The sequence below is a fragment of the Galeopterus variegatus genome, unplaced genomic scaffold (genome assembly GCF_000696425.1).
Source record: "Galeopterus variegatus unplaced genomic scaffold, G_variegatus-3.0.2 Scaffold2431, whole genome shotgun sequence".
In the NCBI taxonomy this organism is placed as follows: Eukaryota; Metazoa; Chordata; class Mammalia; order Dermoptera; family Cynocephalidae; genus Galeopterus; species Galeopterus variegatus.
In genome coordinates this window covers 27,363-46,320 of record NW_007728542.1, presented here as the reverse complement: position 1 = coordinate 46,320, position 18,958 = coordinate 27,363, and the positions used below count along the sequence as shown (strand labels likewise).

Here is an 18,958-nt window from a genome sequence, read left to right as displayed (position 1 = left end):
CCCCCCCCGAGGCTGGCCGGGGCCTTCCCACGCTCCCACCCCCGTCTGAGAACTGCGGGAAGAGTGGGCCTTATATGCTGGTCCACAGGGCCCGGGGTGCTCCGTGTTGAGGTAAGCAAATAGCACGTCCCACCGGGGAGCCACGTCAGACAGAGATGACTGACCCGCCCACCTTATGCCGGTCTTTTCTGCCCCACCCTAGAAAATGGAGGCAGCTCTGTTGTGGGCGCCCAGCCTGGTGTGATGGGCGGTGGCCAGGCGGGCGAGGGGGAGTCGGGCTTCGCCCCGCAAGTGGGATTTTGCTGGGGGTGACTCACGGAGACCGCAGGGTCCGGCGTGTTTCCGCGTGTTTCAGGTCGCCTCTGCGCGCAGTTCCTCTGCTGACTCTCCCGGCCTTTTCCGTGTGGGCTGCCAATATTGTTCCCGCAGCCGGACCTGGGCACCCCCAGGAGTCCTTCTCCGTGTCGGCTCCAAAACCTCGAACCCGCTGCCGCTTATTTGTCGATGTAGGATCGTTGTTGAAAGATTTATTCGTCCTTTGTTGCTTTTGGAAATGCAGTCAATACTCTGGTATCACAGCACACAGCTCTCAGGATCGCGCTGTTTCCTGACGCGGGCGCTCCAGACCCGTCGCCATTTTTCAAAAGGTAATTTTTCTTAATTGACAAAGCAGTCATCAAGAAACTCAGTAAAGAAAATGATTTTACTCAATTGCACAGTGGACAGTTCACGAAGAAAGAAATTAAAATGGCAAAAAAAAAAAAGAATGTAAATTCTGAAAATAATGAGATATTATTTCTCCTATGAGATTAAAAAAAAATAGAGGTCTGGAAATATCCATATTGGCAAGAGCACAGGAAAATGGGCACTGTCGAGCATTCTTGATGGGAAGATAAGTGGACAAGACCTTTTGAAGAGAGATTTATCAATATCAACCAAAATGTTAAATACGCATACTGCACTGTTAGAAATTTTTTCTATAGATATGCTCAGGAATATACACCAAGATACAGGTACAAAAGCATGGTCTGTGACCACACACACGCACACACACACGCACACTATTAGTCTGATTCTGTTGCTTGTAACAGAATACCTGAAACTGGGTAAATTACAAATAAATGAAATTTAGTTCTTACATTTTGGAAATTGGGAAATCCAAGGTCCAGGTAACACATCTGGTGAGGACCTCCTACTTGGTGGTGGCTCCTTACAGCCACACAGCTTATCACATGGTGAGAGAATGGGCTGAGCTAGAGAGAGCTAACCTTCTCACTTGCCCTCCTTATAAAGCCATCAAAATCAAGCCTGCTACTCCATTAATGCAAAGTTCGTTCACTAGGGCACAGTCCTCACCATCTAATCACCTCTTAAAGGCCCCACCTTTCCTTGGTCCAGAATGATTTTATTTCATCTCCACTCTGTTCATTTATTCACTCTTTTGTTAATTCAACAAACATTTATTTAGCACCTTAATTTATTCAGATACCACATTCAGCGGTGGAGTATTGGGCTGGCCGGTCAGCTCAGTCAGTTAGACTGCAGTGCTGTAACACCACGGTCAAGGGTTTAAATCCCCATGCCAATTGCAAAAAAAAAAAAAACCCCAAAAAACTAGAGTGTAGAAAGATTCACTACATAAAAGCAGATTTTCCGTCAGTGCACAGCCCACTGCATAGGACAGACACTTAAACAGTGAAGACCCAGCCTGTGAAGCTGCAGAAGTCCACGCTGCTCCTCCCACAGGCTTCTGCTGATGCCACTCTCTACAGGCCCACGCACCTTCCACCTCCATTACAAGGCTGTTGCCTTAACTTAGACTGTGAAAGTCCTGGGTCTGTCTCTTGCATCAAATTGCAAGTTGCTTGCGTACTGGGGACCAGAGCCTCTCATTTTCTTCACTTCACACAGTACCTGACACTTTCCAGAACCCCACTAAATGTCCATTGGGTTGAACTAGATGAGCCTTCAATTAGGCCCTTATTCTGAGTGCATTAAACACATCTCGCCATCACATGGACTGCGCTGAAGCATCCTTGGGGTGGTGCCTTCACCCCCCTCAACTTTAGACAGCACTCCCCTACACTATGTCACCAAGCAAGGACATGAAGCCCAGGGAAACAGCTAGGCGCATCACGCATCTGATGAGATTTAGACTGACAAAGGATGACCTGAGGCCTTTTAGATAAATAAAAATAGCCAACCTAATAATACTTCTTTTGGGTTTGTTTTACAAAATACAGTCCTCACTTCACCTCCTCCAATGCAGCTGTGTGGCCCTTTCTTCCGTATGCTTGGTCACAACCTAGGTTAGCAAGCCCAGCAATAGCCTAGGCTGTTGCCAGCTACAGAGCTGGAGGTGGGACTGGACTAGGCCGAGAGGAAGGAAGGGAGGCTAAGGAAGGACAGAGAAAGGCTTCATAATAACAAGGGAGTCAGATCCCTTCCGCCCCCCGGCCACCAAGAAAGTAAAAACACAAGGGGGGACCAGATAAGGAATAAAAAGCAGAGCACATTAAGTCCAATTACTTAAAGCAATCTTCCCAAGGCTAACTATGGAAAACAAAATCCTCTCTACCTTCAGGGTTATTTATTTTATTTTTTTTAATTTTTATTTTTTGATCTTTTCTAACCTTCAGTTTTATGGGCAGAGACTGAACCACACGGGACACACACATCATCAGAGGCCAGAGCTCTCCTACTCTCTCCTTGACATGGTTGCAAGAGGGGATCACTCAGACCCCAAGATCTCCTCTTTCACCATGAGAGGGTTTCCTTATCTGGGGTGTGTCCCACTACCAGGCATCCTACTACAGCCCTGCCCTGGAAAGTTCTATACACACAGTGTGACCTCCTGCTGAGAGTCACACATCTGCTCATCTCACGCCTCGCTGGAAATTCCATCTCACATCCCACTCACCTAGACAGGGCCTGTGTGCCTGACTGAGCCATTTCAGAAACGCAAAGCAGCATTTAGGGTTTATCTCCTCCAAAGGAAAAAAAATTATTTTTTTAAATTGGATGTTGATGGAATTTGGTGTCAGAGAACATATCTCACTGGGTTATTAAGCTCAGATTTAAAAAATGTTCATGAAAACACCGTGTAAGTGGTTAGGCTCTATGTGAATGCTTCCCACAGCCAAGAATCCTACAGCTCTGCCTCTGGAATGTTCTGTAGTCATAGGTTATTATTATCATCCTGCCTACCGCTCTAGCTGGTTACCGGCATCATCCTCTATATTTAGATAAATCCTTCTCCATCTTAAATTTCCCCCAAACAAAACAATATGAAAATTGTTCAAAAAATCAATGCTCATTTGTACAGTTCTTCGCACACACATACTGAAAAACTACAGGCAAAAAATACAGGTGTCTTTCCTGGTAAACCACCTTCCATAATCACGAGCTACGTGGGCTGCATGAACTCCGCAGGGTCGGGGGCTCTTGCAGATACAGTCTTCCTGCTTAGCTGGGCACAGCAGCCTGATACCTCTCCAAGTTCAGAAAGCTCACTCAACTTTAAAATGCTGAAGTGCGAATGTATAACTGGGCCTGAAAGGGACTGTGGCTGCCAGCTCTGCCTCTCATGGTGGCCTCTGGTCAGCTGCTGTGCTCGTGCCCAGGCTTGACCCCCAGGTGCCTGCAGGACATTGGTGGGGGGGGTTCTACTGTGCCCCAGAAATGTATAACCACACTGACGCCAAAACCAAGAGCCTAGAGCCTGCGTGACCTTCCTGCATACCGCCAGGGATGTAAGACACAGCTCTGAATGTCACACATGAGAGAATAGGAGACTTTTTACCATACAGGCTCAGGAAGCACCACGCTTGGTGTATCGGTTTCCTACAGCTGCCATAACAAATCAGGTGGCTTAAAACAACAGAATGTATTCTCTGCCAGTTCTGGAGGAAGGAAATTCTGGAGGTGACATCAAGGTGTCAGCGTGGCGGAGCCTCACTCCCCATAAAGGCTCTAGTAGAGGACCCTTCCTTGCCTCTCCCAGCTTCCGGTTCCTCGGCCTGTGGCAACATAACTCCAGTCTCTGTGTCTGCCTTTTGCCATGTGTCTCTCTGTTAAATATCTTTTTTTTCTCTTATAAGGCTACCAGTCATTGGATTTAGGCCTCACCCTAAATCCACAATAATTTCATCTTAAGATCTTTAACTTAATTACATCTACAAAGACACTATTTTCCAAATAAGGTCATATGCACAAGTACCAGGGGTTAGGACTTGGACGCATCTTTTTGGAGGCCACATTCAACCTCTATAGTAAGTAGAAAATAAGCTCCTGCTGGAGGGAAGGGACGCACGCCTGCCACTCTCCTTCCACTGGCATCAAACTTTTCAAGCACGAAGTAGGGAAGAAGGGGCCTGCTCCTCACCGGATTGGCCTCCAGGACCCCGCACGTACCCACTCTTACCTGATCTACCCACCACTTCTGCCCTCAAAGCAACGAGAGACCAAAGGAAGGGCAAGGCTGGCCTGGTCACTTTGCAGACCTCCGGCTCTTTCAACAAGGATGTTGTCCTTGGTGGCACAGGCCAGCCTCTGTTGTTCAAAGGTTCATGTGCACCTGGAGAAGAGCTGGACTCAATTCACATGACATGCTCGGCACACAAATGCTCCAGGGAGCATTCAAGGAACCCCTAAGATGCTGGCAACCTGAGCTTATTTCATACCCAGGGAAACCAAGGCACAAGGAGGTCTGTTTAATCTCTGCAGATAACTCGGAACTTTGGAGCCAGGTGATGGTTCCTCTCCCCATATGACATCTAAATACTGTACCCTATTTATTTTGTTACACATTAATAACTGCTCCCTCCCCGCACACCAACTGTATCAAGCCTGGTGCTAGGCACTTACATGCGTCATCACTGGCCCTCATAACACCCATTTCACAGATGGCAACACTGAGGTACAAACAGGTGACTTCCAGGCAGAGAATCTGCACCTGACACTGACTCCAGTGGTCATGGTGGTGTTCCTATTGCGTCCATTTCTTTAATTTGAACTCAGTTTTTCTGCTTCTTGTTCTTTCTTCCAGTTCTCCAGTTTCAAGACTTGCATGTCCAGGGGTCCTGGTGAAAAACCCATCACCCATAAGCACATAGACATGTGGAACGGCCAGGTGGCCTCCAGCTCCAGAAGGTCCTGAGTGAGTGACTGACAGGTGAGCAGGAAAACCAAGAGCACATTTAGCCTTAAAATATTTACATATGGTCCCTGGGTGGCAGGTGAATTGGCTTGACTCATAAATTCTTTAAACAGCAAGTGGCAATAACCTGTATGACTCTTTAATGTTCAATTTATTCTACCATCCGTTCATTGTTCTGAGATTTATAATTTAGCTACTGGTACCTTGCACATGACATAATAGAGGAAAGGAGAAAAAAAAACCCTGCAACTTTGGAATCTAGAAATTAAGTTCAAGTTTTAAAACACTGACAAAAATTAAAGGTACTCTTAACTTGGTGAAAATAATAGGAAGGACTTTTTTCTTTTTCTTTTCTTTCTTTTTTTCTTTAAATCCACTTACTCATATGTCCTGGCAGCAAAGGCAGCTGGGTCAATTACGATCTCAATACAAGGCAAAGCTTGTTCTCTGATGGAAGACACTGTTACGATCTCAATACAAGGCAAAGCTTGTTCTCTGATGGAAGACACTGAATCCACCATCTTAGTTTCTGTGCCCCTTGCTTTAAACAGTTAAGCATCTGTACAATAAGCTGAAAGAAATAAATGATTTCTCCTGCAGCTGGTTCCAACCTGCTGAAAGGAACACAGAAAGTTTATGAACTCAGAAAACCTGAGCTGCCTCCAGGTGGCTTTACTGATTCTAACCCTGACTTGCAATGCCGGAATCTGAGTCACCTTTAAGACCATATCATTTATCTTGGTCAAGCCCTTAAATGTTTAAGAAGTCTGCATCAAATAAAGTCTGATAAAAGCTTAGCATTTTTTCATGGCAAAGGACAAAACTTATTTTTGAGCCACCACAGCTTCAGAAAGGGACATAATTAGCCAAGACAGAGAGCCCCAGTTCAGCAGCCTGTGTCCTGTGAACCATGTGATATACACCTAAGGAAATTTGGGGCCCATGACTCCATGACTGCCAATTGGGACCTGTTTGGTTCCTGATGTTCCCAGAGACAGAACAACATCCTGAAGCAGAAACAGGACAGCGTTTTGTCTAGGCTATGATTATTTCCATGAGGAGCAGAAGGTTTCATAGAGGAACTCATCGACACAGCTCTCACCAAAGTCCTCAACAGCAGTTCTAACCACAATAAAGGTAATATTTTATTTTTTCTTTTTTTCTTTTCTTTATTTTTTCTATTGTCTCTTTTTACAAAGGTAAATTTTTTTTTTTTCAAAGATGACTGGTAAGGGGATCTTAACCCTTGACTTGGTGGTGTCAGCACCACGCTCTCCCAAGTGAACCACAGGCCGGCCCATTGGGGTAATTTTTAAAATGTTTTTAAATCGATGAAATTTTTTAAATTAAAAAAGAATACATTCCGTAGCAGACACACAGACTGTGTACGTGGCATTGGTTTCCTCACATCTTCCTTCCCAAGGCCCCGACTTTGTTCAGGCCTCCACGCTCCTTCACATGCTGGGGTCTCAGAGGAAACTTGGCCCTGCCCCAGCTCCAGCAGGCAGGTCAGAGTCTAAGTCATCCCTCCTGCCAGGGACTGAGTGGGAATGTGACCCAGTTAAGGGGTTTCTGAAACGGTTACACACTCTTTAAAAAGAGACCCAAAAAAGAACACCCCACTTCTGCCTGTGGATGCTGTTGTGTCCACTCTGATTGCTGGGCTGCTGCAGCCATGCTGTGTCCATGAGGGGAAGTGGCCATTGGTGGCAAGGACACTGAAGTTGCAGAGAGGAGAGGGGGAAGAACCAAAGAGGGTCTTTGGTGACACTGCTGCTCCTGCCATGCCTGGGGCCCTACTTCCTCAGCTGGACTCCCAGTCATGTGAACTCGTCAGTGTCTCACGACAGATCTAAATTGAATGGGCTCCCAGCGGTGCAATCCAGTTTGAGTAATGGTTTTCTAAAAGCAACAAGAGGACATGCTCATTTTAGAAACATGTTTAATGCAGAAATGCATAAAGAAAATAAAGATCACCTATAATCCCACCACTCAGTAATAACCACAGTTTATGTTTTCTTGCCTTCCCATCCCTCTTAAACAACTGATTTGGTGGCACTAATTGCAACAGATGATTAAAAAAAGCAATACACCTACTTTTGGTAAAAAATTCAAATAGCACAACTGTTGAATGCAGGAAGTAAATAGCTCCTGTAATCCCGTCCCCTTCGTGGTGGACTCTGTTTGCAGTTGGTCATCTATTCTGGGAGTTTTTCCTCAGTAAACCGATGTTTTCTAATGTATGGGCTGCTCCTGACTAATGAATGCCTACATAACAGTCTAAGCCCATACTGGTAATCTGTAGTGTTACTCATACTAGCTGACTGGCTGGCCTCAGAGTGGGACGCTGAGAGGAGCAAAAGCAATAGGGAAGGAGTTTCCACTCCTTTCTGCAGGCAGGGCTGGCCTGGGCAGAGTAACAAAGTGGGGAGAGCCTAGGCTCTGTGCACAAAGGATCTGGGTTAGATTTCCCAAGTCATCGTTAAAGGCTGTATGGCCTTGGGCAGGCCCCCTAACCATTCTGAGCCCATTTCCTCATCTATAAAATGGGAATAATAATGCCTAACAGAGTTATTGTAAGGGTTAGAGATACTGTGCATGGTACGGCCTCAATAAATGATGACCATTATTCAAAATATTTGCCAGCATCCCATATCTTTCTGTACACTTCTACCTCTTCCTGATGTCTCTTCTCCCTGCCCTCTGCTTTCTTTGCTCCATCTGCAGTAGCCAGGGGATTCTTGGGTACAGATAACAGGATCCACTCCAGCTGATTCAGCCCAAAAAGGGCTTATGAAGGAATACAGAGAACTCACAGAAGTGCTGGGACGGCCAGAGATGTAGGCACTAGGCAGGCTTCCAGGGACAACCAGCTTCCCAAATCACACTAAGACCTGGCTCACCAAGGGAGCTGCCACCTCCCCAGGACTAGGCAGCCACCACATCAGGACACTGCTGTCTTGGCTCCTGTCTCCAGAACCACACTCCCTCTGCTGCAATCCATGCCAACACAGTGATGGCTTGTGTCCTGCCTCGTTCTCCGCACAAGGCAGTTCTGAGTCAAAGTCTCCTGCAGGAACATGCAATTACTTGAATCTAAATCATGTGTCTGAACTTCAGCAGGTTGTATATTTCTATGTTGGAAAAGTGATGCTCAATCGGAATGTGGAGAGAAGGTTCGAAAACGTTGAGGCAACCTCCGATTACGGGTGCATTCCCTACTTGGGGAGTAGGACAAACAGGTAGACCATGAAGCTATGTAGCTCTGTCCTCATCTGCCAGAGATGGCATCATGTTATGTCCCAGGTAAACACCTAGTGAACTCAGATATGTGCAGCAAAGCGAGGTTAGTAAAACAGTCCATTCCTAATGGGTTAAGGAGCCTTGCGTGTTTCACTTTTTTTTTTTTTTTCTAAAAGATGACTGGTAAGGGGATCTTAACCCTTGACTTGGTGTTGTCAGCACCACGCTCTCCCAAGTGAGCTAACTGGCCATCCCTATATGGGATACGAACCCGTGGCCTTGGTGTTATTAGCACCACACTCTCCCAAGTGAGCCACGGGCCGGCCCTCACGTTTCACAATTTTAAGAACATGCTGTCAACTCTAATCGTCAGTTGATGACATCTCAGGCAGTATAACAAATAAGATGAAATTGTTTTCAGTTCAATAAAGGAAAATGTTTTTAGTCAGGGCAAATCCAGACTGACTGTCCACCCAGCCTGTGAAAAGTCCCCAAGGTCAGATTCCTGGAGTTGTTCCTGATGTTCTAAGATGCTGCCTTTTCTGGCATTGGATCAGAATGTATCTGTAATGGCTCTGATTTTTTTTTTCCTTTTTCTTTTATTTCCTTTAAATTTTTATTTTGTCAATATACAATGTGGTTGATTATTATAGCCCATCACCAAAACCTCCCTCCCTCCTCCCTCTCCCCCCTCCCACCCAAGAATGTCCTTTCTGTTTGCTTGTTGTAACAACTCCACCCAAGAATGTCCTTTCTGTTTGCTTGTTGTAACAACTCCACCCAAGAATGTCCTTTCTGTTTGCTTGTTGTAACAACTCCACCCAAGAATGTCCTTTCTGTTTGCTTGTTGTAACAACTCCACCCAAGAATGTCCTTTCTGTTTGCTTGTTGTAACAACTCCACCCAAGAATGTCCTTTCTGTTTGCTTGTTGTAACAACTCCACCCAAGAATGTCCTTTCTGTTTGCTTGTTGTAACAACTCCACCCAAGAATGTCCTTTCTGTTTGCTTGTTGTAACAACTCCACCCAAGAATGTCCTTTCTGTTTGCTTGTTGTAACAACTTGAATATTGGGGAACAGGTATACCTTCGACTTGATGATTTCCATTCCTTTGTGATTTTTCTAATAGTCACAGCCTTTGCAAGGACGGGTGGAGCTGGTAGGTGTGAGCACAGATGGGTTTGTGTAATCCAGGGATTACACACATAATAGATGAATGAACTGCTAGAGCGTCGGGGCCCCTCAAGACAAGCCAGGCTGTGTCCCCCGTCTTATGGATGATGTTATTAATTACCTGCAATTATCAATGATATTTGCACTCAGCATAAATTATGGCATCAAATACATTCTCTCTTATCCTGTGGGTGGATAAGAGAAACATTGCTTCTTGTCCTTCCAGAGAGCTTGCATCCTTGACAACAGCCCAGCAGGCTCTCTTGCAGGGATACCAGCTCCATTGATTTTCCTCTAGCTAATGCTCTTATTTAATTTAACGCAGATGAGGACCATGTGTGATTTAAGACTCATCCTTCCAACTCCTGAAAGAAGCAGGTATTCTTTCCAGGGTAAGTCTGGAGTTCACCCATAACCCCTAAGGACAGGTGGCCCCATGATCTTCTAGACTATTGTCCTTCCCCCATTGCTGCATGCAGAGGCAGTTTTTCCTAGACGTTAAGCTAGTCCTTGGGATCCTGCTTAGGAAGACGGCAAAGCCAGGGCTGCCTTTATCTCGTTAGAAATGGTGGATGGTTACTGGAAGGTACTAGTTATTTCTTTCCCATTTTAAGCCCCCTGGGATTTACCTTGACAGTCAAAGCCTGTGCTCGCTGCATGAGAAGTTAAGAGTGCTGTACAGAGGCAATGCTAACTGCACCTAAATATAGATGCAGTTTCTAGGTGCACTGCCTGCACCCATGTTAGAACAGTTAAGTGAAGGAGGCTTCCGAGAGGCATAATTATAACCTTGGCTTAGGAATGCATGACCTTCTCTGGCTGGGGCCAAGGTTTTCCTGATGTTAAATGGCATTCCTGGATCAGCAGCTGGAAATGCTCTGTGTTTTTGTTACTTTTGGACTTAGTGGTGCCCGGGATTGTATTACATAACAGAAAAGTGTTCATTGTCGTTGGAATGTGCGAGGCTCAGAGGACAGTCCTACACTGGGTGGAGATTAAGAAGCCTCATTAGTGAATCACATTTCTTCCCTTCTCCATTCCTTATAAACCGGGTGATGTACATCCCAGTTGGTGCTAGACAGCCTTGGTTTATGCCTATTGATTGAAAGTAATCATTAATAATGCCCCCTTTCACTCTCAGAAGGGACCTGGTTGGGTGATAAGTTTTAAGATCACTGATTTATAATCCTCAAGGAGAAGGAGGAAGACAAAGCCCAGGTAGCTAAGGACCCCCTTGAGAGACTGCCTAGGTAAGAGGGCTTTAGGATGAAGAACAGAAAAAAGCAGCTTCTCCAAACCCTTCTAAAGAGCTGTCTGCTGTGCTCACCCTTGCTGGCTCAAAACTGCCAGGGTACTGGGTTGACCCATGTAAGCCAGGTGGACCTATTGGCCTATTCAGTATGCCCAGATTGGAAAAGTCTGATTATTCCTGCCATCCAGTTGACCCTGAAGCTGAACCAGATGAAAGGCAGCCTTGTTGCTAGCCTCCAAGTCTTAGACTTCTGATCCTCGGTTCAAGAGAACTTCAGTGCCAGCCTTGTGCGGGGGATGCCGGCCATTTGTCAGGGTGGTTTTAGGGTCTTCTTACCATGCTGGATCCTACTGAGGCCCATTGGAAGAGGCCAAATCATTCTGCCTTTCTGCATAGCTTCTTCCCTAACATGGTGAGCATGAAGAGGGCAGGACTGGGCAGTAGTCTTAAGGGAGTCTCAAAGATCTACAAGCCCCTAAACGAAACCCTTTTCCCCAACTCCAGCACAATAAGACTCTCTTATCCCTCAGCCCTACCGAATGTTCCATCCTGCAGGAGATGGCCAGGGTCAATAGGCAGCTGGGTTTCCTTGAGCATTTCACAGGTGACAGGCCAATTCCATGGGGAAAATTCTCATCTGTGTCTTGATCTGTGAAGTTACTTTATAATTCATCAGCTCTGTCTAAAAGTTATAGTGCATATCGATTTCCTTTAGGCTGTCAAAACATTCATTTAGCCTATGAGGGTAGCTTATTAGGGCTTTTAAAAATACCAATCTCTTGCAAAGATGTTGATTAGTTTTCTGCATGCACCCAAAAAGTGCCTCTGCATCCAGATTACTTCAACAGCATTAGCTGCAGGGAAAAGAGAATGACTGAAAACTTTGGGTAGATGGCACTCAACAGACACCAGAGACAACCAATCATGGCAAATGAAAAGCATGCTTAAGACTTAATTTTGTAAAGATGGGGCATTTACCTGGAATCATGGTCCAAAAATCCTCCCGTCCACAGCACCAGCCCCCACGACAGCCATCCATGAGGCAAGGTGAATTCTACAGTCTCAGGTACTGCGTAGTATTCTGTGAGTCAACTCCTTGGAGAGATGGGAGGAGATTGCAGAAAAGTCTGTGAAATTCTAAGATTGTTCAAATATCCTGTTACTGACAAAAACGTCCCTTCAAATTCCAAATCAAAAACTCTGACTTTCTAGCAAATTTATGTCTGTGCTAGTTGTCAGATTTGTAAGGCACGATATGAAAACACTGATAAATATATGAGATTGCACTTTTCCTCTGCAAACTTAGCTGCCAAAGGTAAACAAACCTAAAGGGCCTGGAACTTTGAGCAAAATATACAGCTGCAGATACACGCTGTCTGAGACTAAGTAAAAAGCCCACATTTGCATTTTCCAGTTTATCTATAACTGGTGGACAGTCAGACACAGGAAGGAGTGGGAAGGGGGCAGTTTTGTGGTATTAGTGATGACAGTAAATGACTAAAGGTAAAACAAGAAAACAGCTCTGTTATCAGGAACTGAGAGGAGACCTGTGTTCCTGTGGTTTATGGCTGTGAGCCTCCAGAAAATGCCATTGGGACTTGATATTTTGTTAAATCCTGTGCCTGGCTTCTGAATCATAAACTGGATTTGTGGGAAGGCATGGTTCCTATGATCATTTATTACAGATATGCAGGTGACCACACAAATAGTGCTCTAAAAAATATCTTGCTTCAGGCAGAGATTGCAAGCTGACACCGGGCGCCTCTTTTCCACCCAAGATTTTATGTGCACCTGCATTTAGCAGTCAGAATCTCTCTCCTGGGATCAGAAGGCTCTGCCTGGAGAGTATTTTAGGCCTGTGAGTTGGATAAGCAATGGTGTTATAGCAAAGTAGGAGCGACTCTCTGCATAAGGTGGACATAATAAGAACTAATGAACCACATTAAACTCTCTGTCGCACTCCATGGGAAGCAGAAGCCTGAAGGCGGTCTTCACTTCTGATCTGAATTGTTTGTACCAAAGACAGTGATAAACTCTGCCCCAGCAGTGTTTCAGGGGTGGATTAGCAGGGAGATGGGCTTGCCTTGGTGGGTGTTTCTTAACTGTTTATCAAGTCTGTTACTGTGAATGCACTGTTGGGTACATTCAGCCTGTGTTCCAGAAAAGAAGGGAGGGCTGGCTGGGAAGGCAAAGAGGGGAGTCTGCGGTTCTGTGGGCTGCGGGAGCACTGACCTCTCAAAGACATGGGGAAGGTGACCTTCCTTGCTGGTGCAAAGGAACTTAAGATATTACTGGCAAGTTGCCAATACTCCATTCCCAAAATAGAATTCATTTATTTCACATATTTTAAAAATTCCATTGTAAAGCATCCTTTTAGCTCAAAATTTAAACTTTAAAGTTTTATAATTTTAGGCAAGAAAGCTGTTTTTTCTGGATAAGAAGATCCACTCTACATTCCTGGAAAGAGCAGATTCCCAATGGCATAACAGATGATGGCCTGTGCTCGAGGCTTGAGTGCTTTTTAAAAGTTAAACATTGATAGGCTGGCCCCTGCTCAGCTGGTTAGTGCATGGTGCTAACACAACCAAGGTCCAGGGTTCGATCCCTGTGCCAGCCAGCCACAAAAAAGAAAAAGTTAAACATTGAGGTACAGGACTGGCCTGTGGCTCACTTGGGAGAGTGTGGTGCTGATAACACCAAGGCCATGGGTTCGGATCCTATATAGGGATGGCCGGTTAGCTCACTTGGGAGAGAGTGATGCTGACAACACCAAGTCAAGGGTTAAGATCCCCTTACTGGTCATCTTAAAAAAAAAAAAAAAGTTGAGGTATATTATTAGCTGTTCAGGGCTGTCCTGGAGGTAGATTAATACAATAAGGTATGATTAAGCGTATGATCAATATAAATAACTGAGGTTTAGCCTTCTCATCTTGAAGCAGTATATGTATTCCCAGGAAAACTTCTGAAAATACAGATAAGAAAAAAGGAGTTGGGGGAGGGCCAGCCCGGTGGCACACTGCTACAGTGCGCTGCCTGGGAGTGTGGCGGCGCTCCCGCCGAGGGTTCGGATCCCACATACAGACCGGTTCCCGCTCACTGGCTGAGCGAGTTGCGGTGCAGCACCGAGGGTTGCAATCCCGTTGCCGGACACGAAAAAAGACAAAAAGGAAAAAAAAAAAAAGGAGTTGGGGGAAATCCTACCACTTAGAAATGATCATTCTTAACTTTTTATTGCGTATCTCTGGTTGGCAGAAAAATGGCCCCAACGATGTCTACATTCTTAAATCTTGGAACCTGTGGGTATGTTAGGTCACATGGCAAAGGGGAATTAAGGCTGCAGATGGATTATGGTTGTTAATCGGCTGACTTTAAAAGAGGGAAATTAGCCAAGATTATCCAAGTGGGCCCACTGTAATCACAAGCGTTCTGCCTATATCTTGATTTTAGCTTAGTGAGACCCAGGTCAGGCTTCTGATGTCCAGAAATGTAAGATAATATATTTGTGTTGTTTTTAGCCACTAAGTTTGTGATAATTTGTTAAAGTGGCCACAGGAAACTCATACAGTGCCCTTCTAGCTCTTTTTCTTTGCATATATATTTTCAACATAAAAGCCCAGGACCATAACATTTTTAGATAAACTTTTACTGAAGCATATAGCATACAAATAGAAAAGCACAAATCCACAGTGTACTGCTGGATTATCACACAGAGAACACACCTGTGTTACCACAACCCTGATTAAGAACTCTAATGTGACTGTGACTGGCCCTTCAGAAGCCTCTTGTTCTATTCTGTCATCCCCTCCCCAAAGGGAACCTTACCCCAACTTCTAACATAGCCTAGTTTTCCTGTTCTCAAACTTTATTAATGAAATCATGCAATATGTATATGTTTTCTTTTTTATATAATTTACATATAATGAAGTGAGGTTGGTTAGCTCATATGGTTAAAGCATACTGTTGTAACACCAAGGTCCAGGGTTCGAGTCTTGTACTGGCCAGCCATCAAAAAAAACATGAAAAAACATATAGTGAAGGGCACAAATTTTTGGGGTGTTTCTACACCTGCACACATCTATTTTTGTTTTTTTTGGTGGCTGGCTGGTGCAAGGATTGAACCCTGGGCCTCAGTGTTATCAGCCCCATGCTGTGACCCACTGAGCTAATCAGCCAGCCCTACATCTGCGCACATCTGATTAACTGCCCTGGGGATCACTATACAAAGCATGTTCCCAAAACTCCCCAGGCCCCTTCCCAGCTTATATTCCCCTCTCTCAAATAACCATTTTTCTGACCTCTCTCACCTTAGATTACTTTTGCCTGATTTTAGATTTTATATAAATAGAACCACACAGTATGCTGATGCCTATTCTTTTCCCTCACTCATCAAAATATCACAAGCATCTTTCCACTGTACCATAATTTCTTTAATTGATTTCCCCTTTCTGTCTTTGGTTGCTTCCAGTTTTGGCTAATTTTGAGAATTAAATGCCCAAATGCATCAACCTTCTTTTATTCATAGAAGTACGTCTGCCAGTGGTAAAAGTCCATGGCACAGCCCGCTGGCAGGCTCCTCATCCATACTTATCACTGGGGCAAGTGGCTATTCCCAGAGCCACTTCCATAACTGATCACTGCAATCGAGGCTCTCTAAAGGGAGACTGAGGACTATGACCCGCAGAAACAATCATTTTTCTTCAGTTCCACAATACAGACTACTTCCTCTCCCTGCAACCTGGCAACCAAGAATGTTTCCTCTCCAGAGCTTGGTCAACCAGTCTAATTACTTCAGTGGAAAAGTCACTGTTCAGAGCTTTGTGTTCTAAGACAGGAACTCTTCTTATGTATTCCTTGGAAGACAAAGAATGTTCCTCAGTGAAAACCAAGCAAACAAGTCCGTGCCTCTGTTCTGGGTAACATGATGAACATGAAAAGTGAAGCAGTTGGCCTGCACTCAGTTCCAACTGTTGTGTCATTTGCACAGAAAATGCGGAATTAAGTAGAACAGGGGAGCCTGGCGTATTCCAAGGAAAACATGTGCAAGCCTACAAACTGTGATGAATTATGACACCGCTTTCACAAAATGGGCATACTGGGATATTAGCATTGTACGCACCTTAATGCAACAGCTGTCTGCTGAACTGTAATAAGGCTGGGGACTCTTTGACAGCTGCAAATTAGTAGATGCTAAGTACTTGTGGACTCTTCTATTCGTTTTAGAATATGTGGAACAGTACATACATCCAAGACCAGGCATACAAAATAAAAACTACAGAAAGTAAAGAGAAAATATACCTTTGAACAGTTAATTTCAACTAATTCTTTTTCAGAAAGAGGCAGTTAAAAAATCAGATTAATCTTCCTTTACTACTGAGCTGTCAGAATCTTTTTCTTGGGATGATCAATTTTAACAGGACTGATATCTTGTTTGGAATATAAAATGAATTGTATATACAATAATCTTATAAAACTGGGGTCCCATCCCTCTGGCCCTTTGTTTCATTTCATTTACCTGTGGGCAGCATGGGGTCAAGCCACCTGCCACCTGTCCAGTGAAGACATGCTGGACCCAGCTCTGTAACAGGCTTCCCTCCTGCCAGACCCAGGTTGTGATGACCATGTGTAACATAGAAACTCAGGACACTAGAGGAGGACAATGGAAAAGCACAGACAGTGCCGAGCTGCTTTATCACCAAAAGATGGTATTGAACATATCTATTTGATCCCCATTACACACTTACCCAAAGGGCGGGAAGAAAACCGCTTAAATGGGGGAGATGTGAGTCCATGTGTGTGATGGAGAGGATTGAAAACAATGACAGGGCCAGCCCGGTGGCGCACTGGAGAGTGCGCCGCTTGGGAGCACGGTGGCGCTCCCGCCGAGGGTTCGGATCCCATGTGGAGACCGGTTCCCGCTCACTGGCTAAGCGCGGTGCGGGCGCAACACCGAGGGTTGCGATCCCGTTACCGGTCAGTAAAAAAGACAAAAAGGAAAAAAAAAAAAAAAAGAAGAAAACAATGACATAAACATCACTCCAAATTGTCACACTCAAGGACTATAGAGTAAAACCAGTAGACAAAATCCTTTTCTCAGACTTTCAGATAAACTCCAAGTAAAGCTTTAAAACCATCTCAACCACTAGCACATGTAAAACCTTTAGAATCCCACTGTAAAATATGCCTGTGGTGTTGTTAGCAAGAAAGTCGGAGGAAGACACCTTTAAATCACTGGGATCAGCCAAGACCCTCAGTGTGTGAGAATGTTGTGATTTAGTCTCATTTCCGTTGTTTCTGTGTGGGGGGGTGAAGATCTTCTCTGGTCTACAGGTTTCTCTGTTTCTCTTTCCTGCTCTTCTTGGACTTTCTCAATTTGTCTCTGTCTCTCCCCTTCTCTTATTCTATGTCTTCATTAACTGGGCATAACTTAGAATGGAAACACCTAATAGGGATTTTGTACTTAAAATACTTTTAAGTAGTCCGGTTAGCTCTGTTGGTTAGAAAGTGCAGTGTTGATAACACCAAGGTCCAGGGTTCAAATCCCTGTACCTGCCAGCTGCCAAAAGAAAAAAAAATTACTTATAATATTTTTATATTTTGTTGTTAGCTTGAAACCACATGAATGAGACTCTTTCTTTTTGTTTTATGTTGTGAGAGTCAGATACTGTCCAGCACTCACTAGTTGTGTGACTTGGGCAAGTCACTATCCCTGTGCCTCCATCCTCCTCTATAAAGAGGAGATAAGAACAATACCGGCCTCAGAAATCTGTTCTGAGGATTAAACGAGATGACAGTAAAGCATGGAGACTGGAGCCCAGCATGGGGTAAGAGGCCCTTAAATGGAAGCTTTTTTTGTTTGTAGCTCTTTGTTCTTTCTCTGGTGGGTCTACAGCGGTTGGCTGAATAAATAAGATTCTTCATCCCTGCCCCAGAATCTGAAGTCATTAATACTCTTTATTGATCAGGTGTTTTTCTCTTGCACATAAACAATTCCTTAATGGTAAACTGCATGCCTTGAGGGATATGGGAACTGTTGCTGGTGATGCTCGAATTGCTGCTCTTGCACCAAATGCAGCTCTGGACACCGTGTCCAAGTATTCACAAGGAAAACCCAGCAGGAGTGAGGGTCAGGGCGCAGCAGAGAGGAAAAGCTCAGGACTGGAGTCCAACGCCTGTTTCCCTCCTAACACTGAAGTGGATCCAAGCAAAATTAGATAAGAAAAAGATAGGTGAAGAGATCCAGAATAAGAGGCGTTTTAAAAATAAAAAGCAGAGCTTCCCAAAAGAATTCCACTATCAAAAATTCTCTCCAGGGGGAATTCGGGAATTTCCAAGCAGAGGAAGCTGACTTTCCTATCACCTATCACTGGACTTACCAGGATAAGAAATCACCTAAACAGACACTGTCGCAAAACCATCATGTCACCCATCGGTTCTTTTTTTTTTTTTTTTTTTTTTAAGATGACTGGTAAGGGGATCTTAACCCTTGACTTGGTGTTATCAGGACCACACGCTCCCTAGTGAGCCATGGGCTGGCCCCCATCGGTTCTCTTAAGGGTCTGTTTATCTTTCTTAAAAGTCATTTGTTTTCCTGTAAGTGTCCTCCCCCTCCCTTTCCCCTATTAAGGTGCTATATAAGCTATATTCACTAGATTCTAACCACTTCCTCAGTCACGTTTTTCTGTGAACTTGAAGAAAAGAATCTGTCTCTTCTCTGGCTAATCTGTCGTTTATGCCTTTAATTCACAGGCCCCAATATTGAACGTAAAGAGGGTAGAGGAAGTTTTTCCTCCCCAACACATGAGCTCACATCCCTTTACCTTAACCTCACTCAATCATTTGCAGGTTAATCTGAGTGTTCTCTCAAATATGGCAAAATGGGAAGAAACACTGTATTATAGAAAGAGGATGGTAACGTTCTCATAGGCTTTTGTAAGAGTTACCTCCTTGAACTCTATCTTACGTGGGGGAGTGGGCAGCAGCTGCCCAAGGCCACAGGCCAGTGTTCACTTCCTCATTCACACTGACTGCACACTTGGTCCTGTGCTGGGTACTGGGGAAGAAGACAGCCACTGCGTCCCTGGAGCAAACTATCTAGTTGTAGGGAAACAAACAAAAGTAAAGCATACAGAAAA

At 44.6% G+C, this 18,958-nt stretch overlaps 2 long non-coding RNA genes across 6 annotated transcripts in view; one reads left to right on the top strand and one right to left on the bottom strand.

Annotated features, from left to right (window-relative positions):
• Positions 1-764, top strand: part of LOC103597812 — a 5,859-nt gene extending 5,095 nt beyond the window's left edge. Inside the window, exon 2 of the long non-coding RNA XR_551139.1 lies at positions 648-764. This is a non-coding gene — a long non-coding RNA (uncharacterized LOC103597812). The remainder of the gene's footprint in view (positions 1-647) is intronic.
• Positions 765-5,013: 4,249 nt separating this feature from the next.
• LOC103597811 overlaps positions 5,014-18,958 on the bottom strand; it is a 26,948-nt gene continuing 13,003 nt past the window's right edge. For 2 of the 5 annotated variants that reach the window (XR_551138.1, XR_551135.1), the window contains 2 exons: positions 11,805-11,921; positions 9,680-9,695 (listed from right to left, as the gene is read on the bottom strand). This is a non-coding gene — a long non-coding RNA (uncharacterized LOC103597811). Of the gene's footprint in view, positions 5,082-7,031; positions 7,061-9,679; positions 9,696-11,804; positions 11,964-18,958 lie in introns of those variants that run through there. The other 3 variants (XR_551136.1, XR_551137.1, XR_551134.1) reach the window with 3 other exon arrangements.